This window comes from Festucalex cinctus, chromosome 9 (assembly GCF_051991245.1).
Source record: "Festucalex cinctus isolate MCC-2025b chromosome 9, RoL_Fcin_1.0, whole genome shotgun sequence".
Lineage (NCBI taxonomy): Eukaryota > Metazoa > Chordata > Actinopteri > Syngnathiformes > Syngnathidae > Festucalex > Festucalex cinctus.
The window spans coordinates 13,988,456-14,011,597 of NC_135419.1; the positions used below are offsets into that span (position 1 = coordinate 13,988,456).

At 37.5% G+C, this 23,142-nt stretch overlaps 1 protein-coding gene across 2 annotated transcripts in view; it reads right to left on the reverse strand.

Moving 5' to 3' along the window:
- The window catches only part of nr3c1 (nuclear receptor subfamily 3, group C, member 1 (glucocorticoid receptor)), a 69,945-nt gene that overhangs the window by 45,548 nt on the left and 1,255 nt on the right, over positions 1-23,142 (reverse strand). Inside the window, exons 1-2 of one of the 2 annotated variants that reach the window (XM_077532174.1) lie at positions 22,227-22,322; positions 21,633-21,750 (exon numbers count right to left, since the gene is read on the reverse strand). The gene's annotated coding sequence lies outside the window, so the exon portion shown is untranslated. Of the gene's footprint in view, positions 1-21,632; positions 21,751-22,226; positions 22,323-23,142 lie in introns of those variants that run through there. The other variant, XM_077532173.1, reaches the window with a different exon arrangement.

Consider the following 23,142-nt stretch of genomic DNA (forward strand, 5'->3'; position numbering starts at 1 on the left):
TGGTAGGTTAGTTAGTTAGCTCATACTATTTTTAGCTAAGTTGCTTTTTTTTTTCCTGGTGGCCTGGGGATCATACTGCATGCTGGGTAGCCTTAAAACAGCCTGCGTGATGATAGATGAAGCCGTGCTTCTCTCCTGGGACAGCCAGTGTCCTCAATGACTATGAAAAATGCTGGAAGGGCTGCAATAGGCAGCAACGTGACAATATCCAGATTTAGAGAAAGACAATTGTGCTGCCACAACCCTTCTGTTCACAACGTTGAACATCTTCATCAAAACAGATGAAGAATTATAAAAATAATAATAATAATAATTGGACATACAAAGTTAAGTAAATATGGCAGAATTAATTTAGTATCTTAGTTGATGTATAGTAGCTTAAAAAACGAAAAATTGTGGATTATTATCAATTGTCAATTACAATAGAAAAGACCTGGAACAATAATGGAATATGATAATCAATCAATCAATCAATCAATCAATCAATCAATCAAGGTATGTCCCTTTCACACAGCATGGTGACTAGTGACGGTTTCCATTGTCAACCTCCCAGCAACTATTTCTACATGATGCAAAAATAAAATAAGTACAGCAAACAGTAACAAAAGTAAACTCATTAACATTCGCTTACTGTGTTGTATTGCCTCACTGCAGTATTAAACACCACAGCGCTCCGTTTTCTTGGCACCCACAAACTCTTCCCGACCCAAGTGAATTATAAATACAGGAGACTCTCAAGCGCTTCCATTGTTGTTGTTTGATGTGAATCTCATTCCAACAGAGACGTTCAATGCGCCGAGTTGTTTGCGGTTCCCCTCTCCGCTGTTCCGAAGACGAAAACTAAACGACTAAAAGGTACTGTGAACAGTTGTTACGTCAATCTAATCTGCCCAAGGCTTTCACAATCAATAATGTTTGTAGGTTAACTCATTCAAACCCAAAAACGTGTGAATAAATTTTTTAATGTTTTGTCCTTCACTCCCAAAAACGTATTTATGTTTTTTTTGTTTTTTTGTTTTTTAATGCAAGAGTATACAGACGGCTTTGATGCTGCTTCTGACATGAAGAGATGGCTTAAAGCGATGGTAGTATTAGAAAAAAAACGGTCAGTAGGTGGCAGCAGAGTATAAGAGATAGGGCCAAGTTGCAACAAGCTCTTTTTGTCAGTGTTTTCACCAGGAATGTGAATGTTGCTGAAACTTAGCTATAGTCTAATGCTAATTGCTGCAAAACAGAAACAGATACAAATATACTTTTTTTTTTCCTGATGAAGGAAGAGACTCTAATCTTTCTTTTGGTATGTTCCATGTTTTTATGTATTTTTATGTATTTAAATACAATACAATGCAAAATCAGTCAAAATCCAGTAAAACAGCCAGGAGCGAAGGGGCTTGCTTCAGTGAAAATGGCTGCAAGTGAATGAGTTGATATAAATTATATTAGAGGGATTCTTCACTTATTTAGCCCATTACAGCAATAAAAAAATATTTTGTCTATAATTAATTTGATACTTTCATTATTTTTTACGTACAATTAGTACCTTTAAAAACACATTCTGCAACTTGCTGTTGACTGAAAATGTCATCACAAGGGCTCAGGTAACCAATCACAGCTTTTCTAGGTTTGGTCATGTGACATTCACATGATTGGTTACCTGAGCCCTTGTGATGTCATTTTCAGTCGACAGCAAGTTGCAAAGTGTGTTTTTAAAGGTACTAATTGTACATGAAAAATAATGAAAATATGAAATTTATTATAGGCAAAATATAAATGTTTGACTGCCAAAAATGGCTAAATAAATAAAGTATCTCTTTAACAATAGTACATTTTCGCCAATCAGATTCAAAATTGATGACAGATTCAAATTGATGACATCAGCATAGTTCCGTCATTTGATTGGTCGGTCAAAGCAAAACCTGTTACAGGCAACTTTGACGAGCAAAACATGTCTGTAGCAAGTTGTACAGATTAATAATCAGCATCTCTGGTGAATATTATAAATTTTATTTTCATGTTGTTATTTATTTCGTCAAATTCCAATTGTGAACTGCTGCAGATGATGAAGAAAACACAATCGTATGCTGCTACACTGCATTTTTTTGTTTTTTTAACATAGAATTGATGTTTTGCATAATAACGACGTGATCGTGGTGGGATTAAAAAGGTGGATTAAGTCGGGAGGCGCAGATGCACCGCCCGCCACTGATCAAAAGTATCCGCTCCCAAAAGCCATTTGGCGAGTCTATCAAAACCTAATCTGCTTTCGATGGCAGTTTCCCCTTTGCCATCGCTGTGAAATCTTTAATAGCCTATTAAAATAAATTACAAAAAAAAAAAAAAAAAAAAAAACACGACTTTGCGCATATTCGTCAAGGTGTGACCTGGCCGGGCCCAGTTGACCTTGACCACACAAGCACGTGACCGCTTTCCGTACAGATCAATAAGCTCGGATCCTGGCCCCCGGCCTATCAGGCTTTACAGTGGGTCGATAAGAAGCATCCTCTCCTTAGATGCAAAGTTACATTCAATCTTCAATCCAAAAAAAACAAAAAAAAAACATCACCGCCACTGAAAGCCGGCTGCAATTATCCCGCAGAGCTGCCAGCCGACTTTGCACTTCCCACAACGTCTCCCTTGTATAGTACAAGCCATCTCTGACAGCGTGATTACAGTCTTTGTAATAGGAAATTACTGTAAAGGCTGTGGGGGATCAAACATGCGCGAATTAGCCTGCTTATCACAAATAGGCGACCAGACAAGATGGCTGCTCACACAGTCACAAGAATAATGATGTAAAACCACGCAAACGGGATTGTATTTGTCTTACAGTGAATGAAGGGATTAAAAGTGTATTATGAGAACATTCTTTGTGTCTTTGTGCTCGTGAGAAGTGCGAATATTGTCTGGACTCGCACATCAAGGCGCCGGAACATTTCGGTGGCGGGCAGCCGCAACAGAAAGATGAAATATTCAACTTATCACTTTCATGTAGAAAAACATCCAAGCTCCGAGTCGAGGTGCTTGCAGCACGGTCTCCAGAAATATCACACTTTTTTTTTCTTTTTTTTTCTTCCTGCACACTCATCTAAATTTAGATGAGTGACATATCAGAGTTGAATAAGCACAAGGGAAGTGAATGGAAATGTGGCTGACTAATGACAAGGCACTCTCAGGCTTACAACTTATGGAGGACCAAAAAATAAAGTGAAAATAAAAATGAATCTAACAAATTTAATTCAAAAAAATATATACATGGAAAGAAATACAACATATATATGATAAAAAGCAAAAAAAAATTACAAAAATGAAAAATGAGATTAAAAAAAATATAAAAAAATAAATATGGAAATAAATACAAAAATAAATGTCAAAATAAAATTAAATATCAATCAATAAATAAACACACTGTGCTCTCATATTTATTAAATTCACGCTGCAAAATTCTGTCAGCATGCAATGTGTCATGCAATGTTATTCAAACGAGGGGGCGGTCCTAAACCCTAAAATACTCTTTTCACTAGATGCAAGATGTCAATTAACCTGTCAACATTACAATTACTGCAAGCATATCAGCTTTGTATTGAACTAAATTTGTGAGTTAATTGAAACTACTTTCCATACACTATTTCAGTATAAATACATTTTAACGCTTGTTTAATGGTGTTCTGTGAGATTTTTCCATTGTAAAATATGTGCCTTAGCACGATAAAGGGTTGGGAAACAATAACGTAAATCAATGTCCCCACAAAGAGAAAATAAATGTCTTGTAAATTTAACATACCATAGAAAAGAATGTTGTTAACAACCCTTTCAAATCTGAATGATCGCCAGGTATATAAAACAAGGCGAAAATCAAGCCCTAAAATGCTCTGGCCATTTCCGATGGATGCAATGAAACCACACATGCTCAAATGTCAACTGTCAATCAAATATTACCTCTATGACCTGGAAAATGGTGCTTAACTACGCTTGAGCCGGGAAAATATTCTCGCTTAAAGCCTCGGGTGACTGGAATATATTCACCAGGTTGCCGCGGGGCTTTTCCATGGCGGGACAACGAGACACTCTAAAGTAGCCGCTCCAATGTGAAGCTCCTTGTCCACATGCTGGCTGTCAAATTGGACTTTTTCTACTTTGTTTGTCCGTTTGTTCTTCATGATGTGTTAGCACTAACAGGTGACAATGGGCATAGCTAGCTAGCTAGCTAGCTAGCTAGCTAGCTAACGGCATGTCGACATTGTGTCGGATGTGATGTGGAAGAAGGCGCTCAAATTCTGTTGAAGTTCTTTATTAGGGCCCAACCAATATGAATTTTTTTTGGTGCAGATTCTGAAATTTGGCAGAATAATATTCCAATGACTGATTATTCGTCCAATTAACTCATTCACTTCCAGCCATTTTCACAGAAGCAATCCCCTTCACTCTGGATTTCTTTTTGGATTTTTCATTACTGGATTTTGACTGATTTTGCAAGGCCCACAGAATATTGTGTTCCATTTCTATAAAAACATGGAACCTACCAAAAGAAAGATTAGAGTCTTCTTTCATCAGGAAAAAAAAGTATAGTTTAGTAGCAATTAACATTAGAATATAGCTCAGTGTTATCATTATTCACAAACCTGTTGAAAACATTGGTGAAAAGAGCTTGTTGTAACATGGCCCTGGTTGATCTCTTATGCTCTGCTGCCACCTGCTGGCCGTTTTTGTAATAACTACCATTGCTTCAACTGTTCTCTGTAGTTCAGAGCCTGCATCAAAGCCTTCTGTATGCTCAAGCATAAAACAACAAAAACGTATAAATACATTCTAGTTTAAATGTTTTAAGTGTCCCAAAGATGTATTTATACGTATAAATACGTCATTGGGACACTTAAAACATTGAAAATACAACGTATTTATACGTTTTGGGGAGCAAATGAGTTAATTAAAAAAATACCTATAATGAATAAAATAACTTCTTTTTTTTGGTCCCTTAACACTTTAACAAAGATATGAATTACTGTGTTTTGCAATACATTGTCCTTTAGGATTTGCTCAAGAATAGAACAGAGAGAGAAATCAGCAAACATTGTCTGATATTTTACAGATTTTTGGGGGGATGTTGTTATTATTAATGTCATTATCTTTGTCTTATAATGTAATGTATTGATTTGTAAAAAATAATAATCGACCAATTTTTGCTGGTTTAAAAAAAAAAAAAAATAACAGGGCCAAATAAATTGGGGCATCGATTAATCGGTTGGGCTCTAGTTCTTACATTAGACGATAATCTTATTTGGAAAAAAAACCCTCTGAATTCACTTTACATGATCATACTGAAGTACTAAAACAACAAACAAAAAAACAGTCAAATGTGTTCAAGCAACCAGTATTCAACAAAATAATGAGCTCTCCAGAAAAAAATCTCAAAGGGTAAACATTTTATGACAGCGAAAGTTTGACCGTAGAACACTTCTTTGATTTTCTACAGCAAAAAGTTCAAATAAATCAGGGGCCGATCAGGAACGGGCTGTGTTTGACCTTAGGCATTGCATTGTACATTCAATGCTTTTAAAGTGGGACACGGTGCATTGGAAGGTAATTTAAAGCCTGGGTGCATTGAGGACTTTATTTATTTTTTCCCTTCGTCCTGATTCTGCCAAGTCCACTGTGTGGGAGCACAAGTGGAAGAACTCACAAATGAACCCAGGGAAAGGAATGACAAAAAATTGTGACGAGTGTCATCACCATCAACGCTGACAGACGAGTGGGAGCCGAATCCTGCATGCGGCCTTCCTGCGAGGGTGCAACGGCGGGAAGAGGAGCAGTCTAATTGGCATCAAACTCTCCTCGGCAATATTTACTCAGAGTCTCCCGGCTCCCGACCTTGCACGGGATTTATTATTGACAGTGTAAGGGATGAGTTCTTTTGCGCGAATAACAGTCGGGGTCGAGTGTCATCCGCTTCTAATGCAGCCTGCCTTTTTACATTCACCCCCTACATTTGAAAATCTGCTTTTACAACGATAATAATACTCATCTTTATGACTTTAAAGGTTAAATAAAACGCCACGCTGGCAATTCTTATATCGGATGTGATTATTCCCGCATATCGACACTGACAGCTGTCACTCTGCAGTGCTGACTTCAGCAGTCCTCGTCGACGGAGCGCGCTTGTCCATTTGTTTGGCGCCCGATGCGCTCCCTCAGCTCGCTGCGCTGGCGCCAGCACTGAGTTACAGCCACCGACACAAACTCATCGACATCCTCAGAGTGCTCAGACACCAGCATTCATCGTTAGTTATCACTCCACGCATCCTGGAAGCCACCCTGGATCTATTCAGCAGTCCTCAACTCTGCACGGCAGTCTCAGAAAACAAATATATATATATATATATATATATATATATATATATATATATATATATATATATATATATATATATATATATATATATATATATATATATATATATATATATATATATATATATATATAGCTGTCAAACAATTACATTTTGATTAATCACAATTAATCACTTAATTAAAAAGATATTTTTTATCAACATTTTTTACCCGCCATAGACCACCTGTTACGTGTTCATTTTTTCATTGACATTAACATTAAATGTTATGAGGACGTCTTCAAAACATTTTATCCACTGCACACGCTCATCCTCTTTTTCTAATCAGTTAAAAACTTGCATAATTTAAAATGGTTCAAAAAAAAAATAAAGACCACAATAGTTTGGCAAATATTCTGAAACGTTTATTAAATGCTTTACTTTAATGCGTTTAGTTATGTTTATTACTTAAATACAACCTGTGCTACATTTAACGTAACCATCCACTGTCAGCTAAAGGATAATTTGCGGTCAAAATTTTATAGTGTGATTAATCTGTGTTAATACATGATTAATGCAAAAAAAATAATTTGTGATTAATTAATTAGTTAATGCTTTAACTTTGATAGCACCTATATATATAGTTAGAGGGATCAAACAGGAAAAATTTTAATCAGATTAATCACATCTTAGAATTTTGATTAATCACGATTAATCGCTTAATTAAAATTAAAAAAGAAATTATTTAAATTTAAAAATTAAAGAATTCGATTTTTTATCAACATGTCTTTCTTAGAATTTTGATTAATCACGATTAATCATTTAATAAAAACACATTTTAAAAATGTAATTTAAATTTAAATATTAAACACTTCAAAATTTTATCAACAATTTTTGCTATTTATTTGAAATGACAAACAATAAAAACATTTAATCAGATTAATCACACCTTAGAATTTTGATTAATCACGATTAATCACTTAATTAAAATTTAAAAAATGTAAATGAAATGCAATCATTTTTTGTGATTAATTAATTAGTTAATGCTTTAACTTTGACAGCACTAAAATAATTAATTGATTAGAAAAAGCAGGATGAGCGTGTGCAGTGAATATAAATTTTTGAAGACATCCTCGTAACATTAAATGTCGAAAAAATTAACACATAGCAGGTGCGCTTCAAATTTAGCGGGCAAAATATGTTGGGGAAAAAAGCATTTTTAAGTCTTTTTTTTTTTTTTAAGTGTATTCTAAGATGTGATTAATCTGATTAAAAAATTTAATCGTTTGACAGGTCTAATATATATATATATATATATATATATATATATATATATATATATATATATATATACCCCCCCCCCCCACACACACACACACACACACACATACAATATCGGTTTAGTCAGACCTGGAATGGATTAATTAGGAAAACTGAGGCTCCACTGCATTTCAAAGAAAAGCGACATGCCACCACAGTGATGCCACAACCAGACAGAGTACAAACCATTAACTTTGGAGTCCACTTATGATCCTTGTGTGTACCATCGAGGGACAATAATGGAGCGTACCTCTCCAGTTTTTGTGACTGTGTAGTTGTAAAGGCAAGTGCAAACTCCTAATGAGACAGAAAGTCCCAATGCCCCAATTGGCTGGGAGTTCACTGCACTCATCTACACTCCTGTGACACAAAGAGTCCACAGTGGGTTGGAAAAAAAAAATGTTGCCACACAGATGAACTTGACTCTGCCACATTTGAGCAGGTGTACTCAACTTTTTTTTTAATGCCTCACTCTGCAGCTGTAGCGGGGCTCATTTACTATACAACCAAAGTGTCTTGGACTTGTCATTTTCTCCCTCATTACCCTATCCTTCTCCCAAGGACTGCTCTGGAGAATACAGACGCTCAATTAGGCCGTTCTGACCGGAAATCCCATCCCTCATAAATCACCTCTCAGGGCTGCTCCTGATCAGTGGGAAGAGCATCTCTCCAAGCAGGACAGCAGCTGTTATAAATCAAAAGGAGGAGTATATTGCAGGGGCTAAAATATAGCCCGTACGCTATGCCGTAAATTGGGAAAAATCATAACGATACCAAACAATGAACGCGGGAGCAGCTGTGGTGTCATTGCAGAGTGAGCAAGGACATGTAAACTTTGATTTGAATTTAACGCCACACTTAAAATCAACAGTTATCGCCAAATTCAGCTGCGTGCTACTTATATAATCAGCAACGTAACGCGGCCTATAAATGCATATCCTACCTTTAGGCGCGACTGTTTGATAAAACTTCCACAAATAGCTTTAGGCGCTTTTCCTTATTTGGAACCTTGTAAGAGTCGCAGCAAAAATAAAGACCCACTTTCAACGTCTTGCTATTTAACAGGGGCCCTGGGAAAATCTGACTCCAAATGCAATGACGGTGCATATGGGGTGGCTAATCTCCGTATTAAATAATTAGCATTTCATTTGACTCCAAGGCAACCAAGACGAGGAGAAGGAGGGGTGTGGGGTCAGGTTTAATTACTGCAAATCGTTCAGCCAGCCCATGTGTGATGTGAACATCAGGAGTCACACTGACACCGAGGAAGGTTCTTTCCGTCTCTCTTTGATCGCCAGCGTCTGTTTTCGACATGAGGGGGTGGCCAAATCATTACGACTCAACATATGTAAGTCAAACAGTGCAAACAACTTACAGCAGGCATCATTAAAATCCCAAGACAAACATAATGACATTCAAACATTCTCCTAACTAAAAAAAAAGCCAGATTTTTCACTCTGTTGTAACGTTAACGGGATACTTAACTCAATTAGCCATTTTTAGCAGCATGAAGATAATATTTTGTCTATAATAAATGTGATAACGCCATAATTTTTCACGTACAATAAACACCTTTAAAAAATATTTTTGCCAAATGCTGTCAACTGAAGAGGACATCACACGTGCTCAGGAAACAGGTAACGACCAATCATAGCTCAGTTTGCTAACGTCACATGACCAAACCCAGAAAACAGGTGAGCCGTGATTGGTCGTTACCTGTTTCCCGAGCAACTGTGATGTCTTTTTAGTTGACAGCAAGTGGCAAACAAAACGTAACTTAACTTAATTATAGACAAAATATTAACGTTTTACTGTTGAAAATGACAAAATGAGTATCAGGTATCGAGTATCAAGCATCCCTTTTAATACTAATGGACAATAGGGGTGGAAAACTTGGGGGACCTCACGATACGATGTGATACAAGATTATCTCACGAGATGACGATACCGCGATTATCCAATTGGTCAGGTAATAAGTCCATGATAAATCTACGATAAAACTACTCAAGACATTAACTGATGTTTTTTCAATGAGAAAATTTTCTTTTTGTGCCATTACTGAAACACAATATTAAAACTGGTGTCTTCTTCACAGTGAGTACTTTTTTTTTTTTTTTTTAACAAATAAAAATGTCTTCTTAGCAGAAACGACTGTGTCTTTTTTTGTCAGTCAGTTACATAGTCAATTGTTTCATTTTATAAACTGTGACAATTTTTTTGCCTACATTGCAAAAGTAAATAAATAAATACAATTCTTTAAATAGTAAATCCAATATTCCTTAGAAATTGTGTGCTTCAAAAAGTTGAAAAAAATGTATTTTAAAATGTTAAAACTGAAGATAAAATACACATTTTGCTGGATAGATAAATGTCTTACATGTGTAAAAGTAAGCTCAGTCTTCTTCGCCTGAAGACTTCCGTCCATTTCCACGCCACTCCTATGAGGCACTCCCCCTAGTGGCCCGCCAAGTAATTGTTCCATAAGTAATGGACAATGGAGCCGTCATAGTGGCTGTATATTACTGACAAATATCGCGATACTTGCATAGGCGTATCAATAATCCATCGGGAGACAAAGTATCACAATTTATCGCAATATCGATATATCATCAGTTAAGGTAGTGCTTCTCAAATAGTGGGGCGGGCCCCCCCAGGGGGGCGCGAGGCACCATCAAGTGGGGCGCGTTTGACCTCGGAGAACATGCTTTTTTATTTTGATTTATTTATTTATTTATTTATTTATTTTTTACTGTTCTAGAATAAAGTGCAATTGCACCTCCACTACATTAGGTGGCAGCGTCACTCTCATTATTGGCAGAGTGTGCGCAGGGAGCATTCGCTAGGTGGTGTAGAGGTTTTGATTGCACTGAGCACGTGCGCTTTGCACACAGCAAAAAAAAAAAAAAAATCAGCACACATTATTTTATATATTTTTGTTTTGCAGGTTAAAGTTTTTTTTTTTTAATATTGTGCTCCTGAGCTAATGTTGGTGATCAGTTTGAATGCATTATTATTTATTGAGTTTATGTAATTTTATTTTTCCGTATCATATGGTTTGACATAGTCAGTCAAAAAATGTTTATAGTTTAATTAAGGATTCATTTTATTTTTTAATTTCAGATGAACTTTAAATATTTTCTCTTACAGTTAATAAAGCTATTCTTTGTTTTAAGTTGGTCCATATTTCTTTCTTTTTTTAAATTCTCTTTTACGTTATTAAGGATACAGCGTTATGCAGAGGTGTGCTTATAACAATTTTATAGACAAATGATACTATTTATAGTCGCTTAGGGGGGTTATTTTATTCATTCTTTAAATAATTGGCTGATTAACTGGTTAACGGAATTTAATGTTGCCTAATATCAGAATCGGCATCTGCCTCAAAATATTGTTAGAGTCTACTAAAATTAATTTGCACAAATGATAAACATAATACAGAGTCATGTATTTTCATTACTGCTATTCTTTCTCATGAGAGAGAGAAAAAGAAAAGAAAAAAAAAAGAAAAGAATGATTAAGGTGGTGTAGTACGCACGTAAGAATCCCTTGAAATTGCCCGTGGACTGCCAGAGATGAAAGATGCCAGAGATTAGATGTCACACACAGATGGTGTGCATCCACATGGGCTGACCTGCTACCATTGCTGTGATTACCAACAGCGCGCTGAACATGCCACGACCGTGCTTGCCCTCTCCCGTGCTGTTGTGTCTGTTCACCGCCATTCTCACTCGATGCCCTCCGGATCTGTGGAGTTATGCCCCTGATTTATCACCAAATCACATTCCTCGTGTCTCCGTGGTGGTTTTACCTCAGGCCTCTTTGAGTTTACATTCCCTCCTTTCGATTGCTTTATTAATTCATGTGTATTTCTGACTTGAATACTTAATACTACAAAACAAGCTCAATATATCCAGGGGTCTTTAATACCTACCTACAACATTGTTCCTTTAGGAATTAAATGACTTGTTGCTTTATAGTTATGACATTTACAGGTGGGCAACATATATTTACAGAATGTTTCTGGCCCTGGAAAAGATTTTTAAAAATGATTTGTTAACCTACCCCTATTTAAGTGGACAAACTTTCTGTTATTCATAGATTTTAGCGCGATAGATTTCAGCCAGGATCATGTTCATGTTAAAAAATAAAAAATGTTAAAATGTTAAAAAAAATAAAATAAAAATAAAAAAATCACAAAAAAAAAAATCACAAAAAAATCACTTAAAAAAATCAATAAAAAATATCACAAAAAAAAAATCCCTATGCACTTCCATTTTCTATGTCCTATCATATAAAAGATGCAAGGCAATTAGTATTTTACAGATTAGACTTTGCAGCTTTTCTAAGCATAATGCCCTTGCCCATGGCTCACCAATTGACATTAGAGAAGCGTTGCAGGTTTTTTTTGTTTTTTTTCCTTTCTATATCCCCAACTGTAGTTCATTGCCAGTTTGAGAAGGGTAATCAAAAGTGTGTTAAATGTGTTGGTTACATGATGAAATACAGAAGAAAAATAGTCCAATTATCCCATTGCTAGACAAGACACACAAAACCACCTCAAGAATTTCTGATGGATTTGATTTCCCCTAAATTCCACAGTCTTCTCGGTTTACTAAATTAGAGAGATGGAAGAGACTCACAGTTAAACTAGTTTTCCAAATTCCCACGTGTGCATCAGAATCTTCAGCATGAAGGCTTCGAAACAACCTGATGTTGATACGGGTGAAGCTTTATCACTCCCCACAGCATCTGCTGAAACAAACTGTCAGAAAGGGACCGACCCGTGTTTTTGTTGGGTTATTACCTCTGTTCCTCTGTGCAACTCTCGTTGTTTCTTGTCTAGCCAAATTGTTCCACATCTCTAGATGTGGATAAATAGTTCAAATCTTATTTGTGTCTGTGTTTTTTGGGATCCGACCTGAGCACATAACACTTTCTGGGTTGTTTTTTACAAAATGACCCAATTTTTTGACCCAAGTAAAGGATATGACCAATATTGATGAGTTGTTTTACACTTGAACGACCCAATTCTTGACTCAAAGTTGGGTCAAATCGACCCAAGTACAGGATCGGTCCATTTTTGACCCAACTGTTTTTAAATTTCCCCTAATTGTATTATTGAACATATAAATTTATACCTCTGAGCAAATTATAGGATACCCGTTGCCAATATATTCTGGTTGTCTCCGCACACAGTTGTGGACATGTCTCACACTCTCCTTCCTCGTATGTGGAGACTCTAAAGCAGCTGCTAGTGAGAACATCACAAAGCCAAACATATTGTCCCTCTGTCCACAGCGAAAGTGTTGACTCGCTCGCCTGCTCATTAATCCCCATCGGCCCATGTCACCGCTCGGCAAAAGGGGCCAGATTACTCCCGTTTCTAGCCTCAGACTCTCATTTAGCCCATACTTCACGTCATTATTCAACCATTCAGCCATAAAGCAAATGGTATTTACCTCAAAGGCCAGAGCACCTCAGGCAGCAAACTAGGAAGCCAGGAGAGGTGGAAATAATTAATACGAGTGAGAAAGTAGAAACTGACTTCTTGTGGAAGTATAAGCCTGTCATCAGTCATCCAAGAACATAACAAACGACTGAAATGAGCTGGAGAGGGATTTGACACAGATGTCTGACATCCCCATCTAATCCTTCACCACAACTGGAAACGCTTGGATAGAATGGACTTGATTGCCATGGCAACAAACTAAAAAAATAATAATCCCGCCGACCCCAAAAGCTGGGGTGATTGGGTTTGATTTGGATGTCAAATCACTGGCTGTCTGCCAAACAGTGACTCAATGAGGATGCTGGTAATTAGTCAACATCATGGGCAGGGCCTGCGGTCCATTATCATCCACAGCCGCGAAATTCTTTGTTTTGGATGCACAAGCCTCTTATAGAGCGGGAGCGAAGCTTTAGCCTCACGTGTAACGCTGATTCCATCTGGTCTCGTCTCCGTAGCTCAGCCCTCCCTGCCGGTCATTTGTTTTAATGCCACACAAACAATTCCATCTTACCGGAGGACATATCAACATCTGGCTGGCAAAGTGTGCATTCCAAGAAAGACAAGTCAAGGTCGGAGGAAGTGCGCCAAGTGACCTGGATAACCTGGATCCTGCTCTTTGAACAAATAATGAAGCAGACGATTGCTCTGATCTCGTCTGATTTGAAAGAGAATAACATGAAAGTGATGATTAGAAATTTATGCTTCAGTGCTGTACAACTTTAGCACGGAAAACAACAGAAAGTAAGCAAGTAGAAGAGTATGTTTGCGTGTGCGCCTGTGTGTGTATGCATCTGATGAAAAAAGCCTTTAGTGAGTACATAAAGCCCTGCGAGGCACCGGTGACATTTGTCATTTATTGTGCTCCATATGGATTATATCCACATTATAACCGGAGTCATGATCTGGCCTCAGGACGGCATTTTGGTGTCACTTTAATAATTTCTGACATACTTCTCATCACGCCTTTGACCGCATCCAATATTGCTGAATTTTGATTGACAGATGGTTTGGTAAGATGGACTTCTTCCTTTAACAAACACCACTGTATATTTGTTTTTGTTTTTTAAGGCATAAAACGTGAAGATTTTTTTTTTATCTTAATTCATTAACAATTTAAATTAGGGCGTTAATTCACTCACCCTGTTTTTCTCCATAACAGTCATTTCTATTTAGTTTTAAAACTACATTTTTACGTGGCATAAAGTATACTGGTCATCCATCCATCCATCCATCCATCCATCCATCCATCAAGCAATCTAGCTTAATAATAGCTAGCAATCTAGTTTAATACCTAGCTAGTAATCTCGTTTAATACCTAGCTAGTGATTTAACGTAGTGGTGTATCTTTCCATCCATCCATCCATCAATATAGCAAGCAAGTAATCTATCTTAATAATAGCTAGCAATCTAGTTTAAGAACTATCTAGCAATCTACCTTAATAGCTAGCTAGTGATAGCGGTTTACCTTTCCATCCATCCATCCATCCATCCATCCATCTTCTTGACCGCTTACTCCTCACAAGGGCCGCGAGGGGTGCTGGAGCCTCTCAGCTGGCTCTTGGCAGTAGGCAGGGTACACCCTGGACAGGTTGCCAGCCAATCGCAGACTGGTCATACAGTTTATTATTAATCTTAACTCATTCACTCCGAGCCATTTTCACTGAAGCAACCCCCTTCGCTCCTGGATGTTTTCCTGGATTTTGCAAGGCCAACAGATTATAGTGTTCTATTGCTATAAAAACATGGAACCTACCAAAAGAAAGATTAGAGTCTCTTCTTTCATCAGGAAAAAAAAGTATATTTCCATCCATTTCCGTTTTGCACCAATTAGCATTAGAATATAGCTAAGTTTCATCATTATTCACAAATCTGCTTAGAACTGTGGGGAAATCAGCTGGTTTTAACATGGCCCTGGTTGGTCTCTTATACTCTGATGCCAACTGCTGGCCGTTTTTGTAATAACTACCATTGAGTCAACCGTTTTCTGCAGTAGAGAGGCTGCATCAAAGCCTTCTGTATGTTCTAGCAATAACAAAAAAGAAAAAAACTTATAAATACGTTTTTGGGACACTTCAAACATTTAAAATAGAATGTATTACATTTTTGGGAGGAAATAAGTTTTTAAATCTAAAAATATATTTGTACAAATAAATGTCTCCGCCCTAACAAAATGCCCCTTCGGCCACTTTTTGTGGACATGAAATAAATGCTATAAAATGTACAAAGTGCGAACAACTTCACGTATACGCCTACTGGATGGGAATGAGACACACAACAGCACATCAAAGCATACATGACTGCATGTGTTTGTGTGCGTAGATGGGCGTTAATTTCGTCATGTGCACACAAACGTCACGCCACAACAATCCTGCTACTGTAATACAGGTTTTGAAGCCCAATGAACACACAGAATATTGGAAGCTATGAAGCATGTGATGCTGTGTCACCCCCGTACTAAACAATCTTGCATTATTCACTGACTCCACAGTGGTGGTCCCCCTTTTATTATGTGTGTGGATGCTACAGCACCATCATCTAACACTTTCACACATAAATAATACAAATTCTAAAAATAAATAAATAAATAAAAATCACCGCTCAACATTCGGCCAGGGTATGAATAAACTGTACGCTGCATAGTCAAAATGCTTTGAGACTTTCACACCGGAGAAAGTGTGCACAGTAGTACACAAATAATGAAAATAAAAAGAATAAAGTGAAGTTTTAAAGAATGCAGTTTTAAATTTTAAGCCAGTTTCGTGGTTCAGAGAGAATAAAACAAAAAGATAAAATCCTGTTCAAAAAGGCAAGCTTGATTGCCTGCCAAAAGATTTCATTTTTTAATTAAGATTTGTTATCATATACATCATGATAATAACTGTGAAAACAAATCATCTTTTTGTGGCTTCAATGTTAGCTTCTGTGGGCTTCAAACCATTTGATCTCGGGGGCCGTGGGAGCACGACTTCACTTTTTTTGTGTTTGAGTGCTCCGGTCTCTCATCAGGTTCAATAATGGACCACAGTGAAGGGAAGTGGTATCGCGTTTCAAGTCTTTTATGCCAGGAGAGGACTGGCGAGACACACGCAGCCTGACTTATGACCAGCGGGAAAAGTTGGGAGGAGAGAGAAAAGGAGGAAGGGGCAACAACAAGCACTCAGAGATGGCGTTGCGAGAGCGAGCGAGAGAGATGCAAAATGCAGCGAAGAGGCAGCTGTCTCAGAGGTGTGTGCGTCCTATTTATAGTTTCCCTAATGCACATCTTCCAACTCAAACAGCTGCTGGAGCATTTGCATACCAAAAACACTTGAGCACTCTTCTTGTTTCCTGCAGACAATGCTAGCAAATTCCACGCAACAGGGAGGCTTCCGATGGCTCAGGTGTATAGTTGAGCCGTCGAGGCGGATGAAGCCCCGCCTCTCAATCCTGCGGTTGTTTTTTTGTTTTTGTTTTTTGTTAGCATGAGTTACCTAAGCGCAGCCGCACGGCAGCGAGGTGCAGCGTCACATGACCCAGAGTGCTGCAGCTGCACAAGTAAATAGCTTACGTCCCATGTGAGCATGTGAGTGGGACACAACAGGCCGGAAGGGGTCATTAATGGAGGTCGTTAATCCCATGATGGGAAGGGACTCCAATAATTTGCTCATTTGTAAATCCACAGTAGCTTCTTTTACAGGATAGTGATAAAAATGGCAAAAGTGTGGACGTGGTTAAAAAAAAGCTTAAGACATTCTGAAAAGAGTTGGGTCAAAAATAACCCAATTTAAGTAAAAAAGGGACTGACACAAGTAGTGGAACCATCCATTTTTTACCCAAATTTCATTATTTTCATACCCAACTCTTTTTAGACTGTACACACAAAAAATGTTGGGTTGTTTCCATAACCCACTAATTGGGTAGCTGTAAATTTTGAGACAAAAAGGGATTGAACCGAGTAGTGGATTTTTAACCCAATTAGTCCCCCTTTTTGACCCAAATTGGGTGATTTTTGATCCAACTGTTTTATTTTAATTTGTATTTATTTTTTTTATTTGTATTTTTTTTGTGCGCATATGTGCGTTTGTGTGCGTGCATGTGAATTTGTACTCATTACTTCACCTAAAACCTAATAAAAATCCCATTACCCTTCACCTTAACCGGATACTTCAGAGTCTTGCCAGAGTCGTGAAGTTCAGAAGGTCAGGGGACCAGAGGAAAGGTCAAAGAAAAGAAAGATAAATCAAAGTGAAATCCAGCACCAACTAAACACCTCCTGCCATCCACATGGTTGCAAAACCAGAGTCTTACGCCAACCCCAGAAACCTCTAAATTCCAGCAAATTAAGGAGATCTCAAGAGACCAGAGGAAAAACTAAAGAGAGGAAGGAGGGAAGGATAGATGAACCAGAGTGAGATCCACAGACACCAGCACCCACTGATTCAACGAGCAGTGGGAGGGAGAGGCGAATTCTGTTTGAATTTCAGTAGATGCTGGTGTGATGGATCTGGCAAGCATAAGGACGGCCACCAAAGAGGGGAGCCGTCGACCATGGGGCAGCAAAGCGAGCACGCCCCCCAAGAAGAACCCCCCAATCCGCTGCAGCACCAAGGCACAACCCCCCACGCCTCCCGGGCGGCTACCGGCCGGCGAGCCAACTGTTTTAGACTGTACACACAAAAAATGCTGGGTGGGTTTCCTAACTCACTCATTGGGTTGCTGTAGATTTTGAGGAGACTGGGTTACTTTAAACAGAAAATTGGCATAAAAAATGGGTACACTCTAAAACACTTGGGTCAAAAATGGACCAACACAAGTAGTGGATCCCTTTTTGACCCAAACTGGGAGATTTTTGATCCAACTGTTTTTAGACTGTACACACACAAAAAATGCTGGGTCGTTTTCCTAACCCACTAATTGGGTTGTTGTGGATTTTGAGGAGACCTGGTTACTTTTAATAGACAACTGGCATAAAAAAAAAAGGGTACACTCTAATCTAAAACACTTCCCAATTCGTGGATTTACCCCTTTTTTACCCAAATTGGGCTATTTTTGATTGAACTGTTTTAGTGTGTACACACAAAAACTGCTGGGTGGTTTTCCTAACCTACTAACTGGGTTGCTGTAGATTTTGAGCAGACTGGGTTACTTTTAATGGAAAGATGGGACAATATATGGGTACACTCTAAAATACTTGGGTCAAAAACGGGCCCACCCAGGTAGTGAATCCCTTTTTAACCCAAATTGACCCAACTGTTTTAAAGTATACATGCAAAAAAATGGTGGCTTCTTTTCCTAACCCACTATTTGGGTAGCTGTAGATTTTGAGTCAAAAAGGAATTGACCCGAGTAGTGGATCAGTCCTTTTTTGACCCAAATTGGGTGATTTTTGATCCAACTGATTTAGACTGTACACACAAAAAAGGCTAGGTGGTTTTCCTAACCCACTAATTGGGTTGCTGTAGATTTTGAGGAGACTGAGTTACATTTAACAGAAAAATGGGACAAGATCTATGTGGATACTCTAAAACACGGGTAAAAAAATTAACTGACCCAAGTAGTGGATCCGTCCCTTTTTGATGCAAATTGGGTGATTTTTAATCTAACTGTTTTTAGACTGTACACTCACAAAATGCTGGGTTGCATTCCTAACCCAGTAACTGGGTTGCTGTAGATTTTGAGGAGAGTGGGTTACTTTTAATAGAAAAATGGGACAAGATATGTGTACACTCTAAAACACTTTGGTCAAAAATGAACCGACCCAAATAGTGGATCCGTCCCTTTTTGACCCAAATTGGGCTATTTTTGATCCAACTGTTTTTAGACTGTACACACACAAAATGATGGGTTCGCCATGTCACCCAATTTGGGTTGCTTTCAACCAAGCAGTTTTAAGAGTGTGGAGTCTTGAAATATTCTTGGCCCAAACCTCATTTGAGGTTGCCATGAGAGGTTCCTGCAAACGTAGGTAGGGGAGTAACACTACCCAGAAGTAAGAAAAGAGGTTGTTTCATTTATTTATCAAATGTAAAATATTTATAGGATTCAATCTACTGGCAGAGGACGACCAGGCAGAGCAAACTGTGGGTGGAAGAACAGCAAAGTTGCTTTATGGGTGGATGTTTAAAAAAAAAAGAAGAAGAAAAAATCATGCAGTGGAGAGGCTGCCTGCTGCTCATTTTTGCCCTGAATTACATTTGCCGAGCTTTCCGGCAGTTAGAACTGAGTAGGTCAGCACACCGGGAGCCACTAATGCGTCACTGTGGAGTCGTCGACTGACACAGGGAGTGGACACCCCAGCTGCATAAAAGGAGTCTGCCTGTTTAGTGTTTCGACACAAGAAGACTGCAGACGTTCCAGTCGAGCCAGTTGAGCAAGGTCGCCGTGTTTTCCCTCAAACAGCAACTCCTTAACGTATTTCTTCACCAAGTTCATCACAGGGCTTTGATGCACCTATATAAACTGCTGCCTTCTTTGTCGTTAATCCGCACCAAACCGCTGTGTGAGGATTACACATTTTGACTGATGTCGCATTCAAATTAAACTCCCGAAAAACACGCGCCCTTCTCCTCTGACGCATATCTTCACATACGGCAGACAGATGATCAAACACAAAAAGGGGGAACTTGGGGAAAACGGGGGATAGGCGATGCTGCGACAGATCACATTCAGTGAGTTAGCGGCACTCTCTGAGTATGGCGCTATTTTAAATAAAACATGAAAGCAGGAGAAGAAGGCACTCCTCCGGTTGCTGTGACTTGTGACAAAACATGATATTGTGAGAGACAGCACACCCGCCTCAGAGCGACCCCTGGGAGGACTCTACCCTCCCCTTCATGTGGACTCTAAGTGGAAGGAGCGGCGGTCGAAACCCAGTCTGTTCCGAGGCACACATCTGATTTGTTGTATTCAACAACTATGATTCCCACGCAATATAATGGAAAGAAAAATTAGGGATAGACAATATTTGGCCTTTTTAAAAAATCTGATGGCTGGTACTATTTACTTAAAGGGATACTTTACTTATTTAGCCATTTTTGGCAGTCAAACAATATTTATTTAGCCTATAATAAATTTGACATTTTCATTATTTTTTATGTACAATTAGTACCTTTAAAAACACATTTTGCAACTTGCTGTCGAATGAAAATGACATCACAAAAGCTCAGCTAACCAATCACAGCTCAGCTTGTGAATGTCACATGGCCAAACCGAGAAAACAGGTGAGCTGTGATTGGTTACCTGAGCCCTTGTGATGTCATTTTCAGTCGACAGCAAGTTGCAAAATGTTTTTTTAAAGGTACTAATAGTACGTGAAAAATAATGAAAGTATTAAATTAATTATATACAAAATATTAACTTTTTATTGCTGTAATGGTCTAAATAATTGAAGTATCCCATTCAATTTTCAGTTCACTTTATCAGAGATGCTGCTGACCCTTGTAACCTTCTGAACCTTTTGTTTATGTTTGACATTAAAAGAAATTTGAAAGTTTAAGTTTCCATTTAACTTTTTAAGATGTACTGATAACCTGGGGAGCACCCTGAACATTTTGTTAGAAATTTAAAAGGATTGTCTATTTTCTAAGATTTAAAAAAAAAAAAAAAAAAAAAAACCTTCTACATTTTGAAAAGTATGGGGAAAAAACAAAAAATGCTTTAAGATATTACAAAGTCTCGACTGGCATTTGTATTTAAAAAATATTAAAAATGTTTTTTAAAAATACATTTTTTAATATTAATATTTTTGTCCCCCTTTTTACTGAAAATGAATATCGTCTCCAAATATTGGTTATCGGTCTTACTGACTGATAAAAAACAAAAAAACAAAACAAAAACACTTCTACATTTTGAAAAGTCTGGAAATTTGTAAAAAAAACAAAAAACAAAACAAAAACATGCTTTAAGAAATTACAAAGTCTAGACTGGCATTTGTATTTAAAAAATATTAAAAATGAATTATGAATTTAAAAAAATATATTTTTTAATATTAATATTTTTATCCCACTTTTTTACTGAAAATTAATATCGTCTCCAAATATTGGTTATCGGTCTTACTGACTGATAAAAAACAAAAAAACAAAACAAAAACACTTCTACATTTTGAAAAGTCTGGAAATTTGTAAAAAAAAACCCAAAAAAAAACATGCTTTAAGAAATTACAAAGTCTAGACTGGCATTTGTATTTAAAAAATATTAAAAATGAATTATGAATTTAAAAAATATATTTTTTAATATTAATATTTTTAGCCCACTTTTTTTACTGAAAATGAATATCAGCTCCAAATATTGGTTATCGGTCTTATTGACTACTAATAATAGCATCCACCCTGAAAAATATATATCGGTCTATCGCTAATAAAAATATCTATTTGAGGGTTCAACTGTCATATAGGTGTAAAAAGGCATGAAGACCCAGGAAAGTGATTTCAGAGATTTGTTTGTAAATACATTATACAATTTAGAGAATTACTTACAATAAGCTTAAATTGCTTAAATCTTACTTAATGAGCAGAAGTTTTCAGTGCGGTGTCCTCTTCAACACCTCCTGCTGGAGTGCCCCAAGGGTCGATTCTTGGTCCTTCACTTATTTCATTCTATCTTGTTCCGCTCAGGTCTATCCTGCATAAAATATAACATGACAGCCAAATGTACTGTACAGTCAAAAATGCTTGGGTGTCTTTTAATTTTTAACATTTTAATGAGAAAAAACTGAGGTGGTTTTATCTCGACATAACTTTGAAACGTTTCCCCCTTTGGTCATTGTTTTTGTCTATTTGTGGTGTTTCCCCTTGGATTTGTGTACAGCACTTTGGTCGACTGCGTTGTTGTTAAAATGCTTTATAAATAAAGTTGGATTGGATTGGATTGCTTCAACTCGCTGGCGTGGCTGCTTTAGAGTGCCTTGTTGTTGCAGCTCGGATAAGCTTCGCAATGACCTGTCGCGATATATTACAGCCACTTTTCATAGCTCTAACATATTTATGTGTAGGCATAAAAAGATGCTCGACAAAGTAGCATCCATTTTTCCACTATACTCCAGTATATGACTTCTACATTTCAATTTAGAGGTCTCACTGTATATCAGAGCCACTCACGCCATATCGGCGGTGTCTCAGAAGAGTCCAGGTTGACCTTTGGGACACTTATGTGCTTCCTCCCTCCTCTTTAGTCTTGATACGCCCTGACAGACACTCCATCACATACACACACAGGAATGCGACAGTCATCAGTCAGTGGAGTTTTGACAACAAGGAACATTATCCCATGAACTCACATCCAGATCTGTTCAGGCCGCCTTTCACTCAGTGCCATTAAACCCAAAGAGCCTGGAGAGGAAGGGCCTGTGTCAACACTGATATGATCATGTAAATAAGTCATATGTAGCGCTCTCTCTCTCTCTCTCTCTCTCTCTCATTTTTAGAATTCCCTGATTTCTGCTGACGTGGAGAAACACATGAAAATTTCATGTCATTTTTAAAAATTCAAAAGGATGTTCTGAACTTTTGTAGGCAAGATGGATAAATCATTTATTCTCTTTGGACAAGCAGGGACTTTGGGGTTTGGAATTTTTCACATCTAAACAATGATATGAATACGTGAGCAGAAAATAAACAACAATTGCTTCCAATTCTCATGACATTAACAATCTAGTTGAGGGTTTGGATAAATGTAGGGTCTGGACCAAGGTTATAATAGTTTGGGGTCTATCATTATAGCTAGTTTGTATTTCTTTCGACTTTAGTTTTTTTTTTTTTTTTTTTTTTTTTTTTTTATCCAGTTACTGTAGTTTTGATTGTTTTTTATTTTGCAAACTTCACTATGTAACAGCAGTTTAGTAAATAGTAAACAATTGCTCAAAAAGGACTGAGTACTTGCTTCTAGCTGTTTATTGTCAATCCCAGTTGAAGTTTACTGTCAAACAAACTGTAAAATGAAGAGAATAAATAATTTTGTTTTTACCAAATCACATAACTTTGCCTGATAAAACACCACTAACATAATAGACAAAGA